General features: G+C 36.9%; 1 long non-coding RNA gene across 1 annotated transcript; it reads left to right on the top strand.

The window, feature by feature from the left end:
* The first annotated feature begins 213 nt into the window (after window positions 1-213).
* Window positions 214-4,695, top strand: LOC143682485 (uncharacterized). Its single transcript, XR_013175157.1, has 3 exons — window positions 214-324; window positions 2,218-2,374; window positions 4,414-4,695. It is a non-coding gene; the product is annotated as an uncharacterized LOC143682485 (long non-coding RNA).
* The last annotated feature ends 1,013 nt before the right edge of the window (window positions 4,696-5,708 follow it).

The raw sequence follows: 5,708 nt of genomic DNA, 5'->3' as shown, positions 1-5,708 counted from the left end.
CATTTAAAATGGAAACCCCATCTTAATCTGTGTGCATGCCAACTTATTTTAAAATACTAATTTGGACATGAAGATTTATATCATGTACTTTTGGAGTAGGCAAATGCTGCACATTAAGGAAACTGGATTTAGAGATAGTTTATTGGCTTCACATAGATTCAAAAATTCCAATTCTATTTTACATTATGACTTCAGGTTCCAATTACTGTTCATCTCAAATGGCAGCTAAATTTGACCCCTTGCTTGGTGTTTTAAGGACATTAATTACGTAAAAGAAAAAGGGAAGGAGACGTTACAGAATTGAAAATATGAGAGACAGTTGAGGTAGAATATGTTTGAAAAATGTTTTTTTAAAAACTTTGAATATTTATAATAAAAAGTTTATATGTCTATGTAAAAAAAGATGGGCAACCATTATCTCCAGTCCAGTGCTCTGCTCTAAACTCTAGACCTATATTTCATGTCCCCTGCAGTTCCCCTCCATTTGGCATCCCAGGCACTAGTTATCACTCCCTCCTCCCTCTGCCACTCCCCTCCCCCAAATCTGGTTCTCTGTGCAGTCAGCAGCTTGTTTAGTGCTGATATCATACACCCAGCTGCCCAATCCTGAATTCCAGGGGTGACTTCAAAATCTTCCCTGTCCCTCACCAAAATCAGCCAGTTGCTCATCTATGTCTTGTGCATTCCATCTTCTAAATGTCACTAAACTTTTGTTCTCTGTAAGAAGCTTTTGCTCTTTTTTGTCTGCTTTATTTACTCCCAGTTTTCCTTTGGAGAATCTTTTCTGCTGTCATTCAAGTGGTTGGGGTGGAGCTGTAGGGCTGGCCACGGAGCTCAGCTTGTCCAATCAGCATATTCCATCTCCTTGTCCATGGTGATAGGTTAGAGTGATGGACACATGTTCCAAGTTGTTCTGATGAAGTGCATGCTCAGGATTCACTGGAGCAGCTGCAGCTGCTGATAGGATGGGATAGAACCTGAAAGCTGCTTACTGTCTATTGCAGAATCAAAGGATAGAGAGAAAAAAAGAGAGATCGAGTTTGGTGACATCATCTGAGGCTTGGAGCCAGCCAAGCCTGAAACATCAACTCTAAGTTTTTGGTTTAATTTGCACTGCTGTCAGTGGTAACTGAAAATGCTTTTATGAGCAATCATTTTTTCCCATTCCTAGTTATCTCCAGTCCCTCTACTGAAGCAGTCCTTCCTTTGATCTATCCTGAAAATTCCATTCTTTGAAACTCAGTTCAAGTGTCACTTCGCCAGTGAAGCCCTCCATGACCCCTCTCCTAACTGGGCCTGAATACCTGCATATACTCCTGCAAAACTTCCAGTGTCCAAGTCACTTTCTAGTTAATTGTCAATGCTAGTCTATAGCTAACAGCGAAACAGACTGCTTGTGGCTCACCAACTGTATCCCCTTTTAATTCCAGCAGATCCCTTATTTTGTTTGGTGTGGCAATATGCCTAGCTTAAATACTTGCCTTTCCAGAATCCCTTGCAGGTAGGGGTGGCCTTGCCACACAGCTCTGGCCATGAAACAGGGACTTCTGGGGGAGAGATTTTGTTTTCCTGATTCAAGCAGATTTCCTTCCTTCCCTTCTTTCTGCCTCCTCCTTCTTTCCTGGCAGAAGGCATGAGGCTGGCTGTAGAGCCACTACCTGGCAGCCTTGAGTGACAAGGTTGTGGAGGAAAGCTATGAGTTAGTGAGGTGGGGCAGAAAGATCACTGGAATCTAAGTTTGTGTAACTCTGGATTGCCCACCTCTGGACCTAATTCTGGGAGGAAAATGAACCCTATTTAATTAAGCCATTGTACTTGGGTTTTTAAATTGATGTAGCTGAATGCAACTTGATAGGATTGCATCTGCCCCCTCAATGGATAGTCTTGCTCGAGGTTATGAGTTCTTTAAAGATGGAATCTGGATCCTTATCTCTGAACCCCCAATACATCTAGTACTGAAAGTGGGATCCAAGCCTCAGATCCATTCCAATTCTGTGGTTTTATGGTTTTAGTATCTAAACAAGCTCCTTTGCCTGTTCTTCCACCAGCCATTCTACTACATGTTACTAAAGAGAAGCCCCAAATCAGGAAGCAGAGATTGGTTTCCACTTCCCTGTAATGAGGGTTGCTGCTGCTATCTCCCCCCTTGCTTAATATATTTCTAACCATTTATCAACATTTATTCTTGTTTCTGTTTCATATATGGGTCCTGTAAAGACGCTTCAATGAAAGATTGAAACTTCGGGTTTCTTAGAATATGGTTTCACAAAGAAAACAATTAAAACAACCATTCTGACATAGGAATTTAGTATATTAATAGCTGCCAGCATCGGTCATCAAATTTGGCTCCCAGCGAGGCTGCCCTGGACCTCAGGTAAAATTCCTCATCATCCTAGATAAAAATGTATTTCCTTAGGCTCTGACTTGTGTCCCAGGAGACAGATCGGGCTGATGGTGATGATTATTGTAATAAGCAGTAATTACTGTTAGCTGAACACTGATTCCAGAATTTCTGAAGTTAAAACAAAACAGCTATTATTATAGCAGGGAAGAGTTTATTCCATGGGACATGTGCTATTTAATTCTCATTAGCAGTAAAGGAAAATTATCCATGTGTACTTTTCATTCATCAGTGGCATCAAAGAATTCAAAGTGGGCATCTCCCAGTTAGCATCAACTTCTGAAAGCAGAAGTAGTGTTGTCACTCAGGAGGAGGCAAAACTAGTGAGGTCCTTTTAAAAAGAAATTTAGTGGAAAAATATTCATTTCTTAAATTAAGCATAGGAGTTTTTACACTATAAGAAAAAAAAAAGACTGAGGTTCTTAAACTGCTACTAAAGCCACTCCAGGTCATAGATGCTGATTTGTTAAACTGTCACAAAAGGAATCAAAGAAATCCCCTGAGTTGGTGACTTCTTGCTGAGATAGAGGAACATAGAATATATGATCCCCAATTCCCTGGGCTATGTGATCTAGTAAAACAGAAAACCTAGCTGAGAGATAGAGCTAGGGCTGGTCATACTGGACAAATTTCAAACCTCCCCCAAGGACATTTGGGAGGGACAATAGAACATACCTGTGTAATTCAGACACTGCTCTGAAAAGTGAAGTATTGTTTTCAGGCTTCCTCAGAGTTCATCTTGCCCAAAGGGTTTTCCTTATTAAGCTAGTCCCTGAAGAATATCTTTAAAAGTAGCTTTATCTACTCCTTTTTAATGCAATTTTGTTGAGATATATTCAAACACCAAATAATCTGTCCAAAGTATTCAATCAATGACTCACAGTATCATCATATAGTTGTGCATTCATCACATACTCGATTTTTGAACATTTTCATTACTCCAAGAAAAAATAAAATAAAAATAAAAAGAACACCCAAATATCCCATACACTTTATCCCCCCCATTATTTATTTGATTATTGTCTTTATTTTATTACTCATCTGCCCATACACTGGATAAAGAGAGTGTCATTCATAAGATTTTCACAATCCAATGGTCATACAATAAAAGCTATATGGTTTTTCAATTATCATAAAAAATCTAGTCTACTGAGTTACAGTTCAACAATTTCAGGTATTTCCTTCTAACTTTTCTAATACCTAGAAACTAAAAAGGATTATCTATATAATGCATAAGAATAACCTCCAGAATGACCCCTTGACTCTATTTGAAATCTCTCATCCACTTAAACTTTGTTTTGTTTCATTTCTTGTCCTCTTTTTGGTCAAGAAGTCATTCTCAATTGCATGATGCCAGAGCAAGACTCATCGTTATGTCTCATGCAGGCAGGAGGGCAGTGGGTTTATTTGCAGAGTTGGCTTAGAGAGAGAAGGCACATCTGAGCAACAAAAGAGGCCCTCTGGGGGGGGTGACTTTTAGGCATAATTACAAGTAGGTTTAGTTTCTCCTTTGCAAGAATAAATTTCTTAAGGTCAGGCCCCAAGATCAAGGGCTCAATTTATTAAATTGCGAATCCTTAATGCTTGTGAGGATATCCGGAATTCCCAAGGTGGGGAAGTTTAATATTTCCATATTTTTCCCCAGTCATTCAAGGGGCCTTTGTGAATATATTTTTATTTTCTGCCCAAAATACTCTAAGATGTGTATTACAATATTAATACTCTAGGGTATTAATATTGACTTGTATAGAATAACAAGATCTCATTTCCTATGCTAGGTGCCATGTAATTATGTTGTTTAAACAAACTAGCCATATGGGTTAAATTAGATAGTGTGCTACAGAAAATATAAATTTTGTACCAAATTAAGATCTCTTCTTTTGGTCTTACACTGAAGTTGAAGTTTTAAACTGCAGGCAATATCATCCATTACCCTGTATTGTGATCTACCTTAGTACTAACCAAGTTCATTTCAGTTACTATCTCTAATTGAAGTCTTCTTTCTTTTTCAGCTTCTTTAACAGTTGCAGTATGGAGTAATGCTGACTTTCAGAACTGCAGAGCTAACTTTGCTTCTCAAGCGTCCGTTTATAGCCAAAGTTCCAAGGAATTACCAGGTTATACACAAATAGCTTAGCATGTCAGAATTTAGGAATAGCAGTTAAAACTCAGGAATAGATGTGACTGCTGTAAGAGTTTACAATCTGGGAACCTTTACAATAAGCATTATTGAACATTCTGTAGTCCTTAATCATTAATCGTCCAATCTCTGCCCATGTTCTATCCCCTGATAAACTGTGCTCACAAATTCAATTCTCAGTTTATGCTCATTATTGTTAGTCTTTATTGGTGAGGACTTAAGATATTTGTCTTTTCGCTTCTGGCTTATTTCACTGAACATTATGTCCTCAGGGTTCATTCACCTAGTTGCATGCCTCACAATTTCATTCCTTTTTTTAAAAAAAAATTATTTATTAATTAAAAGAATAAACCAAATAAAACATCAACATATATAATCTGTAATTCACAATATCATCACTTAGCTGCATATTCATCATTTCCTAGAACATTTGCATTAATTCAGAAAAAAAATAAAAAAACAAGAGAAAAAGAAATAAAACGAACACAGAAAAGAAAAAAAAATTATACCTACCATACCCCTTACCCCTCACTTTCATTGATCACTAGCATTTCAAACTAAATTTATTTTAGCATTTGTTCCCCCTATTATTTATTTTAATTCCATATGTTCTACTCATTTGTTGACAAGGTAGATAAAAGGAGCATCAGACACAAGATTTTCACAATCACACAGTTACATTGTGAAAGCTATATCATTATTCAGTCATCCTCAAGAAACATGGCTACTGGAACACAGCTCTACATTTTCCAGCAGTTCCCTCCAGCCTCTCCATTACATCTTTTTTTTAAAATTTATTTATTAATTAAAAAAATTAAGAACAAACAAAAACATTAACATATAATTCTGTTCTACATATATATTCAATAATTCTCAATATCATCACATAGTTGCATATTCATCATTTCTTAGAACATTTGCTTCAATTCAGAAAAAGAAATAAAAAGACAACAGAAAAAGAAATAAAACAATAACAGAAAAAAAAGATTATACATACCATACCCTTTACCCCTCACTTTCATTTATCACTAGCATTTCAAACTAAATTTATTTTAACATTTGCTCCCCCTATTATTTATTTTTATTCCATATGTTCTACTCGTTTCTTGACAAGGTAGATAAAAGGACCATCAGACAGAAGGTTTTCACAATCACACAGTCACATTG

The sequence above is a fragment of the Tamandua tetradactyla genome, chromosome 5, assembly GCF_023851605.1.
Source record: "Tamandua tetradactyla isolate mTamTet1 chromosome 5, mTamTet1.pri, whole genome shotgun sequence".
In the NCBI taxonomy this organism is placed as follows: domain Eukaryota; kingdom Metazoa; phylum Chordata; class Mammalia; order Pilosa; family Myrmecophagidae; genus Tamandua; species Tamandua tetradactyla.
This window is presented reverse-complemented; position numbering and strand designations above follow the sequence as displayed.